A 25,553-nucleotide genomic window follows, 5' to 3' on the forward strand; every position below is an offset into this window, starting at 1 on the left:
GTGCTACCTGAGCCTGTACCTGAGTCTGCACCTGTGCTACCTGAGCCTGTACCTGAGTCTGCACCTGTGGTACCTTAGCTTGTATTTTAGCTTATATCTCTGCTACCTGAGCCTGTACCTGAGACTGCACCTGTGCTACAGAACCTGCACCTCACCTGTTCCTGCAACCTTGTCTGTGGCTTCGCCTATTCCTGTTGCATTGTCTGAGATCTCACCTGTTCCTGTGGCATTGTCTGTGGATTCACCTGTTCCTGTGGCATTGTCTGTGGCTCACCTGTTCCTGTAGCATTGTCTGCAGCCTCACCTGTTCCTGTGGCATTGTCAGCGGCCTCACCTGTTCCTGTGGCATTGTCTGTGGATTCACCTGTTCCTGTGGCATTGTCTGTGGCTCACCTGTTCCTGTGGCATTGTCTGCAGCCTCACCTGTTCCTGTGGCATTGTCAGCGGCCTCACCTGTTCCTGTGGCATTGTCAGCGGTCTCACCTGTTCCTGTGCATTGTCTGTGGCTCACCTGTTCCTGTGGCATTGTCTGTGGCTCACCTGTTCCTGTGGCATTGTCAGCGGTCTCACCTGTTCCTATGGCATTGTCTGTGGCTCACCTGTTCCTGTGGCATTGTCTGCGGCCTCACCTGTTCCTGTAGCATTATCTGTGGCTTCACCTGTTCCTGTGGCATTGTCTGTGGCCTCACCTGTTCCTATTTAACTTGTCTGTGGCCTTTTCTGTGGCCTCCCCTGTTCCTCCAGCCTTTTTCTCTCTTTAGCTGAATACATAACTCTAATTCAGATGAAACAACAAATTGATCCTGCAGAATTTCAGCATTTGGCCTTCCACCATAAAATTGCAAAACATCACAACAATTAAAGGGGCAGTCTAGTCCAAAACAAACTTTCATTATTCAGATAGTGCATGTAATTTTAAACAATTTTCAAATTTACATCTATCACCAATTTTGCTTGGTTCTCTTGGTATTCTTAGTTGAAAGCTAAACCTAGGAGCTTCATGTGCTAATTTCTAAGCCCTTGAAGGCTGCCTCTCATCTCAGGGTATTTTGACAGTTTTTCACCACTAGAGGGTGTTAGTTCATGTTTTTCATATAGATAAGACTGTACTCATGCAAGTGGAGTTCCTAGGAGCCAGCACTGAATAGCTAAAATGCAAGTCTGTCAATAGAACTGAAATAAGGGACAATTTGCAGAGGCTTAGATACAAGATAATCATAGAGGTAAAAAGTGTATCAATATAAGTTTGTTGGTTATGCAAAACTAGGTAATGGGTAATAAAGGGATTATCTATCTTTTAAAACAATAAATATTCTGGTGTTGACTGTCCCTTTAAAGCTCCAAAACACCCTGCTCCAAAACACCCTGCAGCACATCCACCTGTGACTGCAAATAACAAGGGATTGTTCCTTTGTAAACAAGCAACTAGATACTAAGATTCACTCCATAATGAGATGTGGTTACTGGGCAAATTTTGAGGTAAGATATGTTCAGCTGATATTTTATAGTCAACTTTTTTACATATATGCAACATCAGTTTCAAGTGATACAACATATAGGGACTAGCACAATGACTATTAATTATACTTTCACTATTCAGGGAGAGCATGCAATTAAAACAAAAAACAAAAAATCCTTTCCAATTTACTTCCATTATCAAATTGTGCACAATCTCTTTATTTGCACACTTTTTGAGGCACCAGCTCAAGGTTCTCACATGATACAGGGGACAGAGTAATGAAAAGAACTTTTGAAATGTACCTGAAAAAAGCATGCATTGTTGTGTTGTATAATAATTATTATGTTTTTGGTGATTAAGCAATTCAGCAGTGTTTAAAAGGATAATCTAGTCAAAATTAAACTTTCATAATTCAGAGAGGGCATGCAATTTTAAGCAACTTTCTAATTTACTCCTATTCAATTTTTCTTCATTCTCTTGGTATCTCTATTTGAAAAAGCAAGAAAGTAAGCTTAGGAGCCAGCCCATTTTTGGTTCAGCCCCTGGGTAATATTATTATTATCAGGTATTTGTAAAACGCCAACAGATTCCGCAGCGCTATAAACATAGGCAGTATACAAGATTACATTTACAGGGATCAAATGGGTAGAGGGCCCTGCCGAGAGTTGCACTGCTGTAGTCGGCTCTAATGAAGGGGTACTACAAACATCTGGGCTCATAGGCTTACATGCTAAGGGGTTCAAGGGGATAGCAGTGGAGATAGGAAGGATAGTGTAGGTTGGATGCATCCCTGAATATCCCTGTGACTTTAGGTTATTTTTTGCTTAATTGTATTTTGGGAGTTAAGTTGTTAGTCTGGGTTTTTCCTTAAGATTTCCCATAAATAAATCATAAGTGGTGGCAGCTTATTTAGTTTTAGTGGCAGTAAAGGGGAGTTTTGGGCAGACTAGAGAGTGTTGTTGACCCTTGCACCCACTGAACTAAGTCCCAGGTTTGCCTGGAGTGGTTAGACTGTGACAGATTAGTGAAAGTAGAAAGGGTCCGTTAACAAGTGACTGGCACAGGGTTGGTTAACCCGGTCGTCACAAATTGAATCATCAAAGTTTAATTTTGACTAGACTATCCCTTTAATGGTTCTTTTAGTCATTAAAAGATGAAGATTTGTCATGGCGATGCATCCATAATCATTGTTTAATTTCAAAGGCTCTACTACACTCACAATTATCACATATTGAAAGATCAGTGCTCTTCTGCTGTATTATTAATATCATATGACTAGAAACCAGTAGTGGTATGGTGATCCAAATTAAAGAAAATATTAAAATCTAGAACTAAAAGGAAAAATGATAGGTGACTATAGAGAAGTAGATAGGTTTGAAGTAACACTGTAAAAAGTTAAAGCAATGCTATAAAGTTGTGTGATTGAGCCCATACTGTGGCCTCTATTTATCAAAGGTCTGTCAGACCTGATCCAACAATGCGGATCAGGTCCGATAGACCTCGCTGAATGCGGAGAGCAATACGCTTTCCATATTCAGCATTGCACCACGGAGAGCTGCTGGTGCCACGCTGCCCCTGCAGACTCGCGGCCAATTGGCTGCCAGCAGGGGGGTGTCAATCAACCCGATCGTACTCGATCGGGTTTATTTCCGGCGATGTCTGTCTGTCTGCTTAGAGCAGGCAGACAGGGTTATGGAGCAGCGGTCTTTGTGACCGCTGCTTCATAACTGCTGTTTCTGGCGAGCCTGCAGGCTCGCCAGAAACACGGGACATCAAGCTCCATTCGGAGCTTAATAGATAGGCCCCTGTGCCTTTTTCCCATTGGAATCATGTTGGGAGGAACTCATGGGAAAGATCATTCATTTTCTTTACTATCTGATTGTATTTTTTTACAATAGAGAAAGATACTTGAAATGTAGCATTTTATTAAGTGGACAAATTTATCTGTACTGCTCCCCAAATATATCATACAGTGTCATACAGTATTTCAAAATATTAATAAAGTAATTTAAACTTACACAAATAGAATTATTGACCAACAAAAAAAAAACAAATCAAAATAATTTTCTATTGTTTTCTTTCTTTATTTTAAATATTCTAAAAATATTTCATAAAAAGTTTAACATGAGTGGTACAGTTAAAACACAGCTATTTTCTTTTTTTAATATCTATTTGTCAAGGTAATATAGAGAAATTACAGGTATCCCTCTCTCATCACTATCAAAGGCAGTTATAGTTTCTTTGATGAAATATGTTACCTTAGAGAGTATGTACTAAACTGTCTCATTGAAAAAAAAAAGTCCTCCACCAGCTGTGTTCTAAAGGGAAATAGTGTATGTTGATAAAAAATCAATTAAGCAGATGCTAACAACATTGAAATTCAGGAAATGCTTCCCAGTCCAACTTAATCATTTAAATCTTTCATGTTGATATGATGGCAGGTGAAATATTCTGCTGAAAGCCATATTCCACTTTTTTTCACATAATCCACATATTCTGCTGTAGTTTTAATACATAGGAAACACTGATCAAATAGATATATATCTACACACACAGACATTTTATATATATATATATAATCCCAAAAAGAAGCAGGCACTCTCCGTTTGAACTATCAAATTATTTTACTAAGAGTGTTGTAAGTCTGAGGACGGGGGTTAAACCCCGAAACGTCACTTAGTAAAATAATTTGATAGTTCAAACGGAGAGTGCCTGCTTCTTTTTGGGATTGTTTGTAGCTATTTGCTGTGCACCCCGGACTGTATTTGAGAGTGCTTCACCACTGGACTTTGGCGTATATATATATATATATATATATATATATATATATATACAGTATATATATATATATTAATAAATAACTAAAAAGAAAAAAATATATAAGTTGAAAGCAAATGCAATCTTGAGAGCGCATCACATTTTACGCTTGTTGGACGGATTAGCGCACATAAAGAATTAATTATCTCAAAGCTTATTTTTCAAAATATTAAATATTCAAAAATTATTATTAAAAAATATTATACATACTTTAAAAAAAATGTAATATATTTTTTTTACAGTATGCATAATAGTTTACATACCCACTTTGGGATTTACTCACGCGCACACTTTTACTTTTAATTTGTAATTTCTGTGCAAAACGATTGTGTATTAATAACAAAGCTAATTTCTCTCCCTCTCTCTCTACTGTCTCTCTTCCTCTCCATCTCTCTCTCCTTCTCTTTCTCTCTCTCTCTCACTCTCTCATTCTGTCTCTCTCCATCGCCCTGTCTCCTTCTCTCTCTCTTGTTCTCCCTCTCTATCCCTCTCTATCTCTCTCTCCTTCTGTCTCTATCCCTCTCTCTCTCCTTCTTTCTCTCTCTCTGCTTGTCTCTCTCCCTCTCTCTCTCTCCTCTGTCTCTCTTCCTCTCACTCTCTCTCTCTCCCTCTCTCTCTCCCATTCTCTCTCTCTCTCTCTTTCTCTCTCTCTCCCCTCTCTGTCTCCCCCCTCTCCCCTCTCTTTCTCTCTCTCTCCTCTATCTCTCTCTCTCTCTCTCTCTCTCTCTCTCTTTCTCTCTCCCTCTCTCCAATCTCTCTCTCTCTCTCTCTCTCTCTCTCTCTCTCTCTCTCCTCTCTCTCTCTCTCTCTCTCTCTCTCTCTCTCTCTCTCTCTCTCTCTCTCTCTCTCTCTCTCTCTCTCTCTCTCTCTCTCTCTCTCTCTCTCTCCCTCTCCCTCTCTCTAGGTTTTTTAGACACAACAACAGCAAAACAGGCAGTTTAACATTCAGGAGGGAAATCCATTCTCTGCAGCACATCACAGTACTTTATGGTACTTTGTAGAATAATGTCCTTTTTACAAATTATTCAAAGCATCAGAGTCCTTTTAATGTGTAGGGATTTTTAGGCAGTGCAATAAACTGTTGGAAGAAGCATTGTAAATGTTGGTTTTATATGTGGGTATACAATTACCTTACTTTCGGCTAGATTTGGAGTTCGGCGGTAGATGGGTTTCTAACGCCACGCGAGTTTTATGTCTAACGCACGGCATTGTTTGACTCCGGTATTTAGAGTTAAAAAAAGACCATCTAACGATGCTCCTAACGCGTGTATGTCACACGCGGCATACTGCCCGCGTTAGACAGTCTCCCATAGAGATCAATGGGAAAGCAAAAAAATAGCTTTTTTCACCTAACACTCGATCTCGCGAGAATACGCACAGCTCGGTCATATGACGCATACCACATCATGCACAACAATAACACGCCGCAAATGTCACAACAACAATCAATCAACAAAGCACACAAGCATTACACATTCACAAGCGGGGGGATTTTTAATAAAATTGAATACGGGGAATACGCATATATTTTAAGATGCGGAAATTCGCAAAATAACAACAAGGAATAAAAAATATATACATACACTAGAAAAATAATCGCATTCAATATCACTATATATTAGGACAAACATACATATACAACACTTCATTAATACCACACCATCGCAAATTCACATTTAAAAAGAATACTATTGGACAATGTTAGAGAAAACGACCACTATGACATCATCGCATTCTACACATTCCACAAATACTAACTCCAAATGAGCATGCGCAAATTCACACAACTAATACACATTGCACTAATATTAATTGCTAATAAAGCACACCTGAACACAATTTACAACGGAAATTGGTACATCATTAAACATTTACACAGGGTATATAAGCACCACACAAGCAGGGCTTCTTTGACTGTGTTGCTGGTGGGTCTTTGGAGATTGGAGGTTTAAGATTAGAGAGTTGGTGCATTATTGTGAGTGAGTTAGTGTTAGCGTGAGAGAGTCAGTTGTTAGTGTTATCGTGAGTGAGTTAGTGGGAGTTAGTGGGAGTGGGAGAGAGTCTGTTAGTGGGAGCGTGAGTGAGTTAGTGGGAGTGGGAGTTGTTAGTGAGAGTTGTTAGTGGGAGCGTCAGTTAGTGGTAGTTAGTGAGAGTTAGTGGGAGTGTTTGTTAGTGAGAATTAGTAGTAGTGTGTTAGTGAGAATTAGTAGTAGTGTGAGTTAGCGAGCGAGTGATTTTTCTGTACACGTAACACATTTACACGCAAACACATTCAATACATACATACACTTATCAATAACACTACATACACTCCATACCCCCTACCCCCTCATACTACACTCCATACCCCATTCCCTGTAGTCCCATTCCCTTTCATCCCATTTACTCTTATCCCATACCCCATACCCATCCCATACCCATCCCCTAGTTACATTTAGTTTACATATCCTCCTTTTAGTCTTCTTCTTCTTTTGGTTTATTTAAATACTCCTTACCCTCTTTGTTTTTTTACATCCCTCTCACACTTTCAGCACTTTTTTTGTCTTTTTAGTTCTTTATTTTGACCCCCTTTCATTTCATCACACTCACTTTTTGTTTGATTATTTGGGGTTTAGTTTAGGGAACAGATGGAGGCCAGGCAGGGGAGAGGTAGAGGGGGGAGGAGAGGGAGGGGGAGAGGAACAGGGCAGGAAGGGGGGCAGGAAGGGGGGCAGGAAGCGGGGGTGGAAGCGGTGGGTGGACCCAGCCACTTGGTTCAAGATGAACAAGTGGCTGGGCCCAGTGGCGGACAGAGTAGGGCTTCACAGTCCGGGAAACAGAGGGCATCGTCACAGGGGAAGGCCAAGGCGACTAGGGAGGCGAGGTTTTCGATGGAGGAGAAGGAGGCCCTCGTAGAGGCCTATATGGCCAGGTATAGGAGGCTGCAGCACCAGAAGACTACCCCGACTGACAAGAGGAGGCTCTGGAATGAGATAAGAAATGCAGTCAATGCAGTGGGTGGCCGGAACAGAGATCTTGATTCGATAAAACATCGCTACCGGGACTGTAAGATGGATCTCAAGAAAAAGTTAAGCCTGGAGGCCCGACATGCCGCAGGAACCGGTGGCGGACCTGCCCTGGAAATAGAGTACTGCCGATGGGAGGAAATGTTGCGGCCCAGCATCTCCGAGGTGGAAATAGTCGGTATTGGAGGAATTGATACCGGGAACCTGCCACTCTCATCTGACGGTAAGCTCATTCAACAATAAATTCACATACGAATGTATTTCAAGGGACACTATACGCAAACCTTTACTTTCATAATTGAGGTAGCGAATACAATTTGACAAAACATTCAAATGTACTTATATTACCTAATTTGAATCATTCTTGAGATATATTTTAATTAAGAAATAGCCATGCACACGGTGAAACAATTACAGGAGGCAGCTATATTCAGCTAACAATCAGCATCTTATAAGCATATTTAGATATGCTTTTCAGCAAAGAATATCCAGAGAATGAAGCTAATTAGATAAGAAAAGTACATTAGAAAGTTGATAATAAATGTATGCTTCTAAATCATGAAAGATAAAACATTGGGTTTCATGTCCCTTTAAGGATCAGATTAATGCTATAACGTTGTTTACACGCATTCAATTACTTTGCGGTTACATCAGTATCTAGGCTATAGGTTAGGTGTGCATTTAAACAGACTGAAAACAAACGCGAAAACATTCAGATTGACCAGAGATATCACAAACACGGTTTTGAAAAAGCGGAAATCGTATTGATTGTTTGTTAGATTTCAAAGTGGATTAATGATTCTGCATTTGTAATTGTATCGTAAGCTAAGTCATTTAAAACTTGATTTGCAAATATGCTAATATATACATTTTTTTTTTTTTTTTTTTAAATATACAGAGTCTGGGGAGGAGGCAGCAGAAGAAACACAGCCTCATCTATCTCCCCGGGATGAGAGTGGTGGGGAGGAATTTCCACTTCGGAGGGAAGAGGCCCCCCGTGACAAAGAGTGCACGGAAGCTGATGAAGAGGCCCCGGAAGCAGAGGAGGAGCCCGCGGAACCAGAGGACCCTCAAGGACCCGCACACCGACGTGCACGGGCACCCCGCCGTGCACGGGCACCCCGTCGTGCACGGGTACCCCGCCAAGCACAACAAGAGGAAATAGCGGAGGTGCGGGTTCTACTGGACTACATAGACCAGATGCGTAACTCCCGGATACAAAATATCGAAGGCCGCACTCGAATTCTTGATGGACAAAATCAAATAATTGAAGGACAAAACCAAATAATAAAGATACTCAATAGAATCGAACAAGGCCAAAACAGAATCTTTAATCTGCACCAAGAGATGTTCAATTTTTTCCGGGAGGCGCATGCTGGTCTACCTCCTGGTCCGCCTCCTGCTGCTGGGCCTCCTGCTGCTGGGCCTCTTGCTGCTGGGCCTCCTGCTGCTGGGCTATCTCCTCCTGCCGGCCCATCTACTCCTGCCGGCCCATCTACTCCTGCCGGCCCATCTACTCCTGCCGGGCCATCTACTCCTCTTCAGCCATCTCCTCCTCTTCAGCCAGCTTCTCCTCCTCAGCCATCTTCTCCTCCTCAGCCATCTTCTCCTCCTCAGCCATCTTCTCCTCCTCACCTTGGTCGTCCCAGTACTCTTCCTTCCACTCTTCCCACAACATCTCCAAGGAGAACTCTTCGGAGTCGGCAGTTGCCCCTCCCAGAGCCTCAGCCCCGTGGGAAGAGGGGAAGGAAGAGGAAGTAAGTATTTATTTTCATCTTTAATGTTTTTTTTATTTAATGTGTAATGGATAGGTATGTGATGATGTGGTTTTCATACACTTGTGGACCACACTCTGTATATAATCTACTTCTATGGGACCGGGTCCATGGAGGAAGATTGTTTGCAGAGTGTGGGTTATAAGTGTGTGAAAACCACATCATCACATACCTATCCTTGTTCATGATATTGATTGGTTTCTGTGATGTGATGTCCAAACTGTTTCCCGAATCGTAAACAAAATTACCATTACAATTATCCATGATGGCATATTACTGTTTGAATGCCAATAACACAGCTTAAAGGGACAGTCAGAAAATTATTGATTACAAAGAAAACACTGTATTACGCATTATCAAGTTGGAAACAACAAAACATGGAGAAATACGTGTGACTTATGTGCTTAACCTTGTATCTATGACTAGGAAAAATGACCACTTATTTGTTGTTCTGACATAACAACATTTTAGATATCAATGATCAATACATGGTAAATAATATGCTGTATGAGCACAAGGTTTTACATATAAAAATGCTATCCAAATGCCCTCTAGTGGTCAAATTGTATAATGATTACATGCACTCTTCAAGCTCGAAGAAATGAGCACACGAACCTCATAGGTTTAGCTAGCAAATTTAAATAAACAAAGACAAATGATTAATTGGTGAGAAACCTTTGATATCATTGATATTACAAAATTGACTTTTAGAATAAGGCAAAACATTATTTGTTTTCTAAACTGTCCCTTTAACAAAATTACATATGCTAACACATATTTGAAGCTTGTTGGTATATCTACATGTACTTTGTCAAAAATTAAATATTGAAATCCGATTTATATTGACGTGTTAAATAAAGTATATTTTCTTAAAGAGACATTATTGTGTTAATTTTTTTTTAGAAAGACATTTGTTTGAACAATGAATACGGTTTAAAGTCCTTTTAGGAGTGGGGGGTGAAAATATGCTAACAATAATATATTTGAAGATTAAACAATGTGGAACTCATACATGATACAAAAATCAACATTTGCATTAAAGGGACAGTATACTATATTTTTAACAGAACTGTATGTAATAGACACTACTACAAAAAACAAGATTAACATTTACTGATATCAATATTACAAAGCTTCAAACACTTTCAAAGAAAATCGGGTTAGCTCTATTGAAAATATAGATGAACCCCCATTACAACCGTAAAACAAGACAATACCCCATCATTAACATATGAAAAGACCCTTTACACAAACAGGAGAAAGCTGGAGATGGTACTCACATGAAACTCAGAGGCTGGGCGAGGAGTCTGAAAATTAATTACATTTTCTTTGAACAGAAGCAAAATGAAACGTGTATTTGTTAAACAATGGACTATCTAACTAGAGACAAAATAAAAAGTTTTGATTTATAATGTGAGTGTCTAATGAACCTTTAATAAAATATACAACGAAATTACATTTAGAAGAAGTCGGCATCATATATTTAGCATATGATAAAGCTAAATGCATATTGATTACTTTATTCTAACACAATAGCGCATATTTATTAGATATCTTTAACATTAAAAACAACAGTCATTTTTATGAAAAAGGAACATATTGTTGACAAACATATTAAACAACATGGACTATAGAGATTTGTACTTGCCTCGAAATATCATATGCATGAAAACATTTTGCTTTCGTTCGTTTATTCAACCAGACATCCAGCAAAAGAGAATGTGGTGGTCTTTATCAGCTACGGGTCAACAATGTAACATGATGCAAATAATACATATTCGCAAGGTTTTTAAAATTGGCTGCAGTCACAAACGTGTTTAACGTGCACAAACAAATATTGCGGGACTACGTAATCCAATCAGACGTTTTTTTACCTTTGCATGTGACGTCTTAACATGGCGCTTCCTTGATCACGTAAGAACGCCATCCAATAAAAGGCACATTCTTGATCACGTAAGAACGCCCCAAAAAAAAGGCGCATCCTTGATCGCGTCAAAACGCCATCCAATAAAAGGCACATTCTTGATCACGTAAGAACGTCAGTCAATACAAGGAATCATTGGACAGCCTGGCAGGTGACGTTTTAAGCAACATGGCGCATCCGAGATCGCTGAAAAACCGCAGCCAATACAAGGACTCAGTTGACAGCTTGGCATATCACTAAGAAACGTATTTATATTTTAGGAACTAGTATGTGTCTAGATTGCTATCTAGGAATGTCACCAAATCATGAATCATCTTTTCGGACTTGACTGTCCCTTGAACTATAGCTATGGTGTATATCTTTAACATTTAAAAGATACACATGAGAAATACATATGCCATTGATGTTTTAAGATATGTTTTGATTGTTTTGGAATAACAATAATTATACATGGATTGATTAAATGTGTCATTTATTCAAGTTTAAATATGGTCAGCCTACCTATAGCCATATATGGGAGTAGAATTATTTTGTTAACATATTTTTAAAAAAATATTCATCATCTAAAATATTTGCATTACACACAGAGATTTATTGGTTACACTTTTACAATAAGATAGAATAGAAAATGAAATACATGTGCTGTCAACATTACAATAAGATTGTTTATTAATAAGATTATATGTCCTTGTTCATGTAAAAAGGACAAAAACGCTTTAGAAATGGAAATACATTCATTAACAATTGTGCTCACCATCACTTAAAGGGACATTATTTTGTTTTTAAAAAGAGGATACACATAGACAATACTATTTCAATAAAATGAACACTTTACAGGGATTATATCATTGTATCAATCCTCAGATCATTTGTTAAAGGTGCATCAATTCATGCAGAGTTTCTAAATACACACATGGATGTGAAAATTGAAATATACATATATACACAAATAACAATCTATATATACATATATAAAACAATTACTATGCTAATCATAATCATGCAATGATAAAGCTAAGAGAAAAATATATAAAGACAAATAATAAGATTACATTGGAGATGTTAATCTTAAAGTCATTTACAATTGTCTTACATATATGATTTTTTTTTAAAAATTATTTTTGGTAGGTCCCTTTAAGGATCAACAAGATAAACTAGAGCTTTAAAAAAATTACATGAAGAATGAGGACAAAGAATTGTGCAATTACATGTCTTTTATTAGTATGTAAGAAAACATCAACAACGTTTAGAAATAATCTTGTAAAAATAAGGAATATTTGAGCCATATGACAAGGTAACAGAGTGCATCACAGTCCATGAAGAGAGTTACCAAGGGCCACCATAGCCCCATTGGAGACATATGACAAGGTAAAAGAGTGCATCACAGTCCATGAAGAGAGTTGCCAAGGGCCACCATAGCCCCATTGGAGACATATGACAAGGTAACACAGTGCATCACAGTCCATGAAGAGAGTTGCCAAGGGCCACCATAGCCCCATTGGAGACATATGACAAGGTAAAAGAGTGCATCACAGTCCATGAAGAGAGTTACCAAGGGCCACCATAGCCCCATTGGAGACATATGACAAGGTAACACAGTGCATCACAGTCCATGAAGAGAGTTGCCAAGGGCCACCATAGCCCCATTGGAGACATATGACAAGGTAAAAGAGTGCATCACAGTCCATGAAGAGAGTTACCAAGGGCCACCATAGCCCCATTGGAGACATATGACAAGGTAAAAGAGTGCATCACAGTCCATGAAGAGAGTTGCCAAGGGCCACCATAGCCCCATTGGAGACATATGACAAGGTAACACAGTGCATCACAGTCCATGAAGAGAGTTGCCAAGGGCCACCATAGCCCCATTGGAGACATATGACAAGGTAAAAGAGTGCATCACAGTCCATGAAGAGAGTTGCCAAGGGCCACCATAGCCCCATTGGAGACATATGCCAAGGTAAAAGAGTGCATCACAGTCCATGAAGAGAGTTGCCAAGGGCCACCATAGCCCCATTGGAGACATATGACAAGGTAAAAGAGTGCATCACAGTCCATGAAGAGAGTTGCCAAGGGCCACCATAGCCCCATTGGAGACATATGACAAGGTAAAAGAGTGCATCACAGTCCATGAAGAGAGTTGCCAAGGGCCACCATAGCCCCATTGGAGACATATGACAAGGTAACACAGTGCATCACAGTCCATGAAGAGAGTTGCCAAGGGCCACCATAGCCCCATTGGAGACATATGACAAGGTAAAAGAGTGCATCACAGTCCATGAAGAGAGTTGCCAAGGGCCACCATAGCCCCATTGGAGACATATGACAAGGTAAAAGAGTGCAACAGGCACAACAATAAACTTTTAAAAAGGCCAAATGGCAACAATAAAAAAAAACATCAACATGTGGACGGAGGATTCTTATCTTCCACCTTGGAGCATCTCCAGATCCTCCACTTACTGGTCATCCTCTTCATCGTCCTGTGCATGTCCAGCTCCAGATTCAGGCCTTGAACTTAATCGCATAATTTCATGCAGAGTCAAGTCCTGAACCCGGAGCTGGGCCTGCATGGTGTCGTTCATCCCTCTCAGGACAGCTGCGTTCCTCAACACGGCCTGCTCTACTCTTGCTATACCTTCTAGCATGAGCCATGCTGAGTCACAGCCTAAAATAAAGAATAAATTAAATATTAATGATAATTACACAACAGATGAAAAAATAAGCAAAGATACATTGTCATCATAAAGACAAATCATTCTTTACATCAATTAGTTTAAATTTATTCTGTACACATGAAATATGTTATTCAGACAGACCGAAATCATTAAAGGGACAGTTTACTCAAACATGTTGTCCCCTTTAATTGGTTTTAGATGATCCACTTATACAGCTTGAGTGTATCAAATCTTGTTAAAGGATTTACATTGTACTTACATTAGCAATTTAAATATTTTAATTATACTGTGGTAGGCACACCTATCCTTAAACATTTTGGCATTGAGGACAAGCTGTGTAAACATAGCAACCTGAAGAAATTACATTCCCACTGGGTTAGACAAGAGATAATGTATAAACATTTGTACATTAATTGTTGGATCCAAGTAGTGGTGATTGGTATATGTAGTGATATCCAATTAAAGGGACACTGAACCTAAATATTTAATTGACTGATTCAGATAGAGCATGACATTACAAATATTTAAAAATTACATATATTCTTTAAATGTTTGAATTCTATAGCTAGATTTTGAATGCAAGAATGTCGGTTTTTAGGGCAGGCCATATTTGTTTATCAACTTTGTTTGTCCCTGCTGGTTGATGGATTCATTCATCCAACAATAAAGAAATGATGTCCACAATTATTTTATTTTTTAAATTAATTATAGGCATTTCTTTGTTTCAATAAAGATATCAAGAGAATGAAGAATAATTCATAAGAGTAGTAAATTATAAATTTGATTAACATTGCATGCTCTATTTGAATCACAATAGAAAATATTTACCTTCAGTGTACCTTTAAGTATCTTATAATGTTGATTTTGAATGATACTTACAGCTGTGCCTGGGAAGGACAATCCGACACCTAGGACAATGAAGGTTGAGACAGGGGGGAGGGATGGGATTGGGTTGGGGAGGGATGGGATTGGCTTGGGGAGAGATGAGCTGCTGCTCCGGGGTAGGCCGTACAGCTGGGGAGTGGGGAGTTGGGGTCTGGGCAGCTGTACGGGCCATAATACGGGGAGAGCGGTGAAGGGGGTTGTAGGGGCGTTTTTTGGGAGGGACAGGAAATGATAAATGGGAAGGGCCGGCAGGGGTCTGGGCATGGGCAGGAGTCTGGGCATGGGCAGTGGTCTGGGCATGGGCAGGGGTCTGGGCCTGGGCAGTGGTCTGGGCATGGGCAGGGGTCTGGGCATGGGCAGGGGTCTGGGCATGGGCAGGGGTCTGGGCATGGGCAGGGGTCTGGGCCTGGGCAGTGGTCTGGGCATGGGCATGGGTCTGGGCCTGGGCAGTGGTCTGGGCATGGGCAGGGGTCTGGGTCTGGGCAGGGGTCTGGGCATGGGCAGGGGTCTGGGCATGGGCAGGGGTCTGTGACTGGGCAGGGGACTGGGCAGGGGCGGAAACCAGATGACCAGAAGTGGCGGATCCATCTGAAAATTTTAAAAATATATATTAACATCTCATACATCATGAAATCAAATCAACACATTTCAAATTGATTATGTTTTCAATATACTTAGAAGTGTGTTTGAATTTGTAAACAATTATGAAATGAGGATATGGTATGCATATAGGCACTCAGATGAATATCAATTACTGTCTGTACAATTATAACATTATTATTGTGTTTTGGCCTGGAATATGCATGTGACATAATGATGGCATGAATTATACATTTTTAAAAAAAATAATATTTTCATGCTGCCTGATATAGAAAGGGGGCAGTAGTGTATTTGAACAGACAAATAATATTCCTTTTTAAAGTGCAAAAGCTGTAGACTTTAAATGTCTTCAATGAAATTATTTCAAATAAAGCAACATGTTGGAAACATGATAGATATATTTCACATACCATTAGACTCCAAGGCAGCCTCTTCCTCCTCCATCACATATGTTAAATCAATCTCTGTAAAACATAACATGTTGTGTACACGTTAAGAACAGATATTATAACATATGTTACTGTTGTTCAAAGACACACATCAATGTTGCATTAAAGATATACACACCCAAAGTTATGATTTACATCATTTTGATGGAGCATACAAATTACATTAGATTTGTTATTCTCAATGATTCATATTTTCGATGTATTGTTTGTATTAATTTAAAAATCATAAAAGCATAGTACATAGAACATTTAAGATTTCTCATGTGTGTATCACTTGATGACTGTTGTCAAAAATGAACATGGAAACAAACATATGCTATACATCTTCTGAATAACAAATGTGTAGACTAATAAAGTTTTAATTATTAATCTTTCAATATTAAAAGAAAATTAATATATAATCAGAAGATAAAATTATATGTTTGTTTCAAATGTTATGCTTCATCAGAATCATGCTCATAATATTGATTACCAATACACCTTCAATGACATATAAATGAGTCAATGGACTTACCAGGAGACCGCAAAGGCGGCTCTGTGTCACTGCTGGATTCCTGTGGGCTCACCACACCAACTCTCTCTATGAATGATATAGATATATATTAGTAAACACATTTGGGATATCACTAAATCACATCTGTATCGAATTTTAAGATTAATCAACTTGAAAATGTGAACAATAGAGCAGTCATTAAACCAGAAAATGCTTGATTGAATCAAGGGGATTCTGTTAAAAATGATGTATTGAACATATGTTTAATTTCAGACTATATTAGACATCAAACTCATCTCATACGATGCTATTGCATATCTAAATATACCCATTGATCAATGTTCTTAAAAGAATACACACAAACCACATTTTGAAGAACAGCTGTTGACAAATCTAAACAAACACATGTGGCACATTGAGCCATTTGTGCAATGTACAGTAATCTTGTTTAGGACACAACACATATTTATCACAATACAAAACCAAATTGATTAGTACAAATATGTAATCATGGTGCTGTTAGAGTATGCTGATATCTATAAAGTAACTCCAACAGTGAATATGTGAATTATATATCAATATTGTTTAATCCAAAGAATGTAAAGATGAATGAATCTATTGTTTATTAAAGGGACACTGACATGATTAATTTAAATCATTGATTTCTCTGTTCAAACTGTTCAAAATGATTTAACATTGACTCCTATTATAATTTGAATGTTGCTACATTTTAATCTTAAAGGCAGATAAGCAATATTGTATTCAATAAATATTGTTTGTTGAAGGTATCCACCAATCATCAATAAAAACCCAGGTTGTTCAACCAAAATTGAGATGCAGATAAACGTACATTCTTGATTTTAAAATACATTTAGCAATAGAATATTTCACATATGATGATAGTATTATATTTAAATGTTTATTAATATTGCATACTCTATCTGAATGACAACATTAATAATTGTAGCTCAGTATCCCTTTAATATAAAATTATATTGATTTGACAATGTTGGTGTTAATGAATTCTCTACTCCATATGTTGATGTAATGAATGGGATTGAGCATGCAATTCAAATCTAATATGTTATTTAAGGATATCCGAAGAATTATTTAATTTTCATCTATTAAAGGGACATTACATATAAATATTGAACAATGTGGATTTAGTATGTAATGTTCTGTCCATGTTTCTAAGACAAATGTCAATTAAAATGAGACATACCATACTGTGACAAGCCCTGCCTTAAGGATCCAGCAGCAACATCCATATCTGTAATATATTAAATGAGGATTGCATATCATTAATACAAATCATGCCATGTTTAAAATCTTTACATTATTAGCAAATCAATTTAAAACTATTAATCCTTTGGTAGTCCCATGAGTTAATTGTTTCCTCAATTCAATTCATGATAAATATATCCTGTACTCTTATTTTCAATCAGTTGTGTTGTTTACTGTAGCTTTAATTATTTTTTGGTGTTATTTCATTCTCATCAATTGATGGGCATATGTTATAATTTATTTGGATTCTTCTTTTTTTATTATGTATAATATTGAAAATAAGAATACTGTATTCTTCACATATATAATAATTCACATTTCATTTTGACCAACATGTATAAAGCAAAGCCACTTACAGCAAAGCCATGTTAACGTGTATGCGCAATTCCATTTTCGCGATCATTGCGCAATGATTCAAAGCGGAATTACGCATCCGTCATTTGACCAACATGTATAAAGCAATGCCACTTACAGCAAAGCCATGTTAACGTGTATGCAAAATTCCATTTTCGCGATCATTGCGCAATGATTCAAAGCGGAATTACGCATCTGTCATTTGACCAACATGTATAAAGCAATGCCACTTACATCAAAGCCATGTTAACGTGTATGCGCAATTCCATTTTCGCGATCATAGCGCAATGATTCAAAGCGGAATTACGCATCCGTCATTTGACCAACATGTATAAAGCAATGCCACTTACAGCAAAGCCATGTTAACGTGTATGCGCAATTCCATTTTCGCGATCATTGCGCAATGATTCAAAGCGGAATTACGCATCCGTCATTTGACCAACATGTATAAAGCAATGCCACTTACAGCTAACCCATGTTAACGTGTATGCGAAAATCCATTTTCGCTCTGTGACGCATATTCTGTAGAGCGCAAGACACATCATTCCTAATTCATGTGTCACTAATCTAAAATCAGATATCTAAACATCATATGTAGTGTATGTTGTGAGATCTGTATAGGTTTAGTATCTGACTATATACACATTTATTGATTAAAAAAAAAATAATAAGATATTATATGAAGTTGGATAATTACCTGGTTCAGATTCTCCATCTCCTCCCAGGCCACCGGACGGAGAAGCAGCTGCCCTGGCCCCCGCGTCAGGACTTTCAGATCCCGCAGCTGGGAGGGAAGAAGAGGAGGCCGAGGATGGCGAGGATCTGAATCTTTTGGGGACCCGGAGATTGAGGAGCTCGCATAAAGTCACCTCATAAGGGAGTAGGTACAGTTTCCGCGGGGCCTCTCTTTTGCCACCTCTTTTACGGGCTTGTACCCAGTCCCTTATGAGGTTGACTTTTTTTGTTAACCGCAACCTCATATCTCCGAATCTCCTCATGATCTGATCCTGGGTCCTCTGGACGTCACACACCAATCTAACCGCATTGGTGATAGACTCCCAGAGGGCCTTCTTAACAGGCGCATCTGTCAACCTCCTCTTGTTCCCAAACAGCTGGGGATAAAAGTCCTTGACGGCGTGGACCAGTGCAGCGCTCTCCTCCTTGGTGAACCTGGGAGCTGACATGCCTGCTGGGTTGTCCAATAAATATATTATAATAATAATATAAACTGCCTGCAGGCATTAGAGAACTGACAAAGATGGCAACGTGTAATGGACTTTTATATGGTGAAGTAAACATGAGATGCACCATGGGACAAGTTATCTGTACATCTGATTGGATAAAAGTTTGAAATATTGTTAGAATGTCTGTGAGACCATCCTGACTCAAGTTGTGTTTGTGTGATGAACTCTGATTGGCCGTTCCTTAATGTTTCATATCTTAGTAACTTCCTTACACATACCTCATGGTGGTGCTGTTACTTCCTTTTTCATGTAGACTTATTTGTAACTCATGGGCCTGTCATGCGGATATGTGTGACGCAGATTTAATATCCGTGATCCATTAAATATTAATGATTAAATTCTCTTTAACATCTAATACTGTCACATTATTAAATGTTGTAGACATTTCTCGGTTTAATAACGGTCTGTTTCTTTAATACAAATACACATTTAATATTGTATGTCTTTATTGTTCATAAAATCCATTTATTGACTTATTGTGAAGTATTGATATTGCTCTATTAAATGTATTTCATAATGCACATTGATTGTGTGCTATTGCGTGACATTAGACTCTAATGTTTAAAGATGCTAATCTGGTGTTTCAAGATGCGTTTCCCACGCAATATTTCTGAATGTTCAAATTCAGGTTATAAGGTCAGTAACTTGGATAATCTGTTTATAAATGTTAAACTACAGGTTTGTTTGTTATTAGTAAATAAACCTCGAGCTTGTATTTGTCTGAAGTGCTCATATATGTTATTGTGCAATGGCGTCTTTATTTTTAAATAGACATTACAAACAAACAATTGTATCAAATGATCTGTAGAGATAGAAGATTGTTTAGACTTTAAAATGTAAATCAATTTATCTTAGTATTTAGATATCCTCAACAGAAGAAATTTAAATGCACATGGTTGAGACAATCACATAAGGCATCTATGTGCTTCCACCAATCTTCATCTACTGAGCCTATCTCGATATGCTTTTCAAGCAAAGTATGTCAAGATAGGAAGAGAAGTAAATACACTCTTTAAATCTCTTAAAGGGACACTGTCCAAACAAATTTAGCGTTGGTGATTCAGATTGAGCATGAAATGTTAATCAACGTTATAATTTATTCCGATTCTCAAATGTTAACAATTATCTTGTTATCTTTCTTTGCAAATCAATAATGATATTTGAGATTACGGACAATTGTTTAAAAAAACCTGGGTTGTCCTTGATGATTGTTGGATAAATTAATCCACCACAAAAAAGTTCAGTCCAGAGTACTGAAGCAAATAAATTATCTATTTAATGCCTTATTTTTAAAGTAATGATAGCAACATCACAAGGAGCATTCATAATATGAGACAATTTTTAAAGTTGCTTAAAATAGAATACTCATTCAGAATGTATAAATCATTAATTTTTTAACTGTCTCCCTTTAAGTATATTTTTAGTTCATGTCCCTTTAAATAAACATTTCACAATAATGCTTGAAATATCAGAAACCTAGGCACCTTCCTTTTGATAAATTAGTATAACATATGAGTATATAAAATTTAGATTAACTTCTGGATTGTTTTACACACTGACTGAAATATATATTGTAAAGGAGGTATTTCAGAGTCTTCAGCTTAGAGGGACATTAAGCTATATGTTATGTATGCATTTTGGATAAGATTATAATATTTGAACAACTTAATATGTTTTGGTATTCAATCATTAGATTGTAATTATATATATTTTTGGATTAAATACATATCTACATAGGCTATTTTGATGCTGATTGTTGGTTGCACATAGATACCTTATGTAATTGACTAAGATATGTGCATTGATGTTTTTTTTACAAAGTATATTTAAAGACTGAATGTAATTCTATAGTACTTTCTAAATATGTTTAAATTCTTTTATGAATTATTTAAAAATCAATACACAATATACTTTGTGAATGTCCCTTTAAGGACCAAAACATTTGTAATGTTGATTTAACATTGTCAAAATAAACTAAAGGGGAATGAAAATTATATATAGATATGTGATGTCTAACCCAAGAGGTAAGATTTTAAAAACTACATAATATTATTAACTATAGTTAAATGACTCCACTAGAAAATCAAATCGATTAACCTGCCATCCAATAACTAGCTTGTGAAAAATATCAAGTTAAATGACCTACCATTTATAAATGTAAAAATTAAAATAATTTAGCAAATAATGTTTTGAGATACCTAAGGAAGATACAAGATCTTATAAAATTAATTTTACATTCAACAACACTGTCACTTTAATGTAATTGAACCACTTCCCCTTCTTAAAAGTGAAAAAAAATAATTTTTGAGAAATTGACTACATATCCGAAATTATTTTAACATCTAAGAATTTAAAAAAAAAGCATCGATGGATCTCACTCCCCAATGAATGTTAAAAAAGATAGTTTAATGTAATATTCTCGGAATCAGTGGATTTTCCACAATTAATGCATTATTTGATCTTATGCATGTGCTTGTCAAATAGACAACTACCAGTCATGGGAGTCAAATTGTTTTTCATTGACAGATTATATGGATATTTATTATAATCTGTTCCAAAGAGTGTATTTAATACTAAAATGTTTATTATTACCATTTTAAAATGTAATAGTTTCTGAACCAAAAAGAAAAAAATATTCCTGGAAGTCATCAGATGCCAATCTGAAATGTAAAAAAGATTTTTACAAAAGTTAATACACACGTAGTCAAAGATTCATAAAATACATTTACAATCATCTTGTGTCTATGCTCTAACTTTGTTCAACATTTTTTAAAGATATTTATTAATTATATTTAAAAAAAAAAAAAAAATTATATTGTGTAATAAAATAAAAAATAAAAAATCTGATTTTCGAATTATACATAAAAATGTATATCACATTTCAATAATATATATGTTGAACATAAATGTCATATTTCATGTCCATTCAAATACCTCTATATCAACTATAATATGTATTCCTTTTTATGATTGTGATCCCTAAATATCTAATTATGAAATATGTATGACTAATGTATGTAAGCTACCAATAATCAACATTCTTCCTGTGATTCTTAACTAGCATGCATTGGTACACCAACCTGGATAATGCATGGTCTTTGAAAGTCAATTCAGGGGTAAACAGTTGATCTTCAATAGGTGTCTTATTCATCATTTCAAAAATAGAGGACTGAAATCCCATCTAAAAATTAGAAATTCATCTAAGTGTCTGATTGTGATCCCTAAATATCTAATTAAGAACTAAATATGACTAATGTATGTAAGCTACTAATATTCAACATTCTTCCTGTGATTCTTAACTAGCATGCATTGGTACACCAACCTGGATAATGCATGGTCTTTAAAAGTCAATTCAGGGGTAAAAAGTTGATCTTCAATAGGTATCTTATTCATCATTTCAAAAATAGAGGACTGTGAAATACCATCTAAAAATTTGAAAATCATCTAAGTGTCTCCAATAGGATGCCTCAACAGCCTTATTCTATTAAATAGTTGGCACTTACCATGTGAACATGTCTTTGTATGGTTTTCAAGGTCAGCAGATTTGAAAGATAATGCCAGACATGATCCCATTGGTATACTTCAATTTCAATCTTGGCTTTTTCCACTGTCAGTCTGGGCAATCTTCACTGTCAGGCTTCTAATTCTTCCCTTTCAGTCTTTAGATTAAGTCAGCTCCCTAATGGCATAAAAGGTTTATTCAAAATTACTACAAGTGTGTGAATCATTTCTGTAGCCTTCTCCCACCCACCATTTCATAAGAGATTTCTGTCACTAGCTTACTGTGTAGCATCTTGTGTTATGTTCTATCAAGTGTGAAGATGAGTCATATTGAGCAGAACAAACCTCTAATGTGTGACATTGAACCATAGTCATGCTAGAGGATCCCTTTCTGAGTATTTTAATTTTAAGTAATGTGTAAACTAAATACTAGTTTATAAAATGTATGCCATATGATGTATTTGTGTACAATTCATGCCAGCAACAGTCCAGATATTTATACTTACCAGCTGATGTCCTCTTTAAAAACCAGGTGGCAAAGACTCGCTACAGGACCCAATAGCCAGAGCATCACCTATATTAATAAATGAAACACATTTTTAGCATTTGATGAACAATCCTAACATGTTTGCACAATTCTCTACTTGTCATTTCCCTAGAGTTCACATCTATTGATAATACTCCAGTCTAACTTCTATTCTTTACCGTCTAAAGTTGCGGTTGATGATGTCTGCTCTGACATTGAGCCCCTCGTCCCGGAATGGCCCCTCTAGAACAGGATCATCCTCCTCATCTCTGAGGAGGTTTCTGTCCGGCCGGACGGCCTGCAGCATCCCAGCCCGCTGTGCAATATTATGCAGGACGCTACAGGCTACAACGATCTTAGCCACCTTCTTTGGGTTGTACTGGAGGGCTCCTCCCGACCTGTCCAGGCACCTGAACCTCATCTTCAGGAGCCCGAACATCCGTTCAACCACCGCCCTGGTTCTCTTATGAGCCCTATTGTAGCGCTCCTCAGACACATCAGTCGGGCTACGCAAGGGGGTAATGAGCCAAGGCCGGCTCATGTACCCAGAATCACCTATAAATTATGAACAGAACATAATTCCAACAGAATCCTCAAAATAGTATTTGTAGTACAATAAAAAGTTTTGTACACGATAATCCATTAACAAATGTTTATTTTAACTTTAAAATATCTAGTTCAATATTATTCTCTATCTTCCCATTTCAGCTAAGATATGCTACATATGCGTATTTCTCCTAAATCATGCCTTGTGTAAAATGCTAACTACATGGTTACATTACATTCTCTATCTGAGCATTTAAGGTAAGACATGCTACATATCTGCATTGAACTAAAAGACATTTGCTGAAAGAGACAATGACATGGTTAAATTGCATTAGCTAATATCTTCCCATTTCAGCTAAGACATGCTACATATGCGTATTTCTCCTAAATCAAGCCTTGTGTAAAATGCTAACTACATGGTTACATTACATTCTCTATCTGAGCATTTAAGGTAAGACATGCTACATATCTGCATTGAACTAAAAGACATTTGCTGAAAGAGACAATGACATGGTTAAATTGCATTAGCTAATATCTTCCCATTTCAGCTAAGACATGCTACATATGCGTATTTCTCCTAAATCAAGCCTTGTGTAAAATGCTAACTACATGGTTACATTACATTCTCTATCTGAGCATTTAAGGTAAGACATGCTACATATCTGCATTGAACTAAAAGACATTTGCTGAAAGAGACAATGACATGGTTAAATTGCATTAGCTAATATCTTCCCATTTCAGCTAAGACATGCTACATATGCGTATTTCTCCTAAATCAAGCCTTGTGTAAAATGCTAACTACATGGTTACATTACATTCTCTATCTGAGCATTTAAGGTAAGACATGCTACATATCTGCATTGAACTAAAAGACATTTGCTGAAAGAGACAATGACATGGTTAAATTGCATTAGCTAATATCTTCCCATTTCAGCTAAGACATGCTACATATGCGTATTTCTCCTAAATCAAGCCTTGTGTAAAATGCTAACTACATGGTTACATTACATTCTCTATCTGAGCATTTAAGGTAAGACATGCTACATATCTGCATTGAACTAAAAGACATTTGCTGAAAGAGACAATGACATGGCTAAATTGCATTAGCTAATATCTTCCCATTTCAGCTAAGACATGCTACATATGCGTATTTCTCCTAAATCAAGCCTTGTGTAAAATGCTAACTACATGGTTACATTACATTCTCTATCTGAGCATTTAAGGTAAGACATGCTACATATCTGCATTGAACTAAAAGACATTTGCTGAAAGAGACAATGACATGGTTAAATTGCATTAGCTAATATCTTCCCATTTCAGCTAAGACATGCTACATATGCGTATTTCTCCTAAATCAAGCCTTGTGTAAAATGCTAACTACATGGTTACATTACATTCTCTATCTGAGCATTTAAGGTAAGACATGCTACATATCTGCATTGAACTAAAAGACATTTGCTGAAAGAGACAATGACATGGTTAAATTGCATTAGCTAATATCTTCCCATTTCAGCTAAGACATGCTACATATGCGTATTTCTCCTAAATCAAGCCTTGTGTAAAATGCTAACTACATGGTTACATTACATTCTCTATCTGAGCATTTAAGGTAAGACATGCTACATATCTGCATTGAACTAAAAGTAGACATTAGCGGGGGGGAAATATATGGTTAAATTGCATCCTAAAGCTGAACATTACGCTAACATTTTAAAACTACAGTGGCAATTGTCAAACTAATTAACCATGTTGTGCACAAATACTCACCAATGAGATAACCAGGGGGCATTTGTCTTTCCTCAAACTGTCTCCACAGGGACGACAGAGAGAGGATGCAGGCATCATGACAAGCTCCTCCAAAATTCGCACACACATGTATAATCCTCATCTGTGCGTCACAAACATACTGCACGTTGAGGCTATGAAAATGTTTGCGATTTCTGAAGGGCGAGTCATCAATTGGAGCACGCAGCGCAATGTGGGTACAATCTATGGCTCCCAAGACATTGGGCATTT

Source organism: Bombina bombina, chromosome 3 (genome assembly GCF_027579735.1).
Source record: "Bombina bombina isolate aBomBom1 chromosome 3, aBomBom1.pri, whole genome shotgun sequence".
NCBI lineage: Eukaryota > Metazoa > Chordata > Amphibia > Anura > Bombinatoridae > Bombina > Bombina bombina.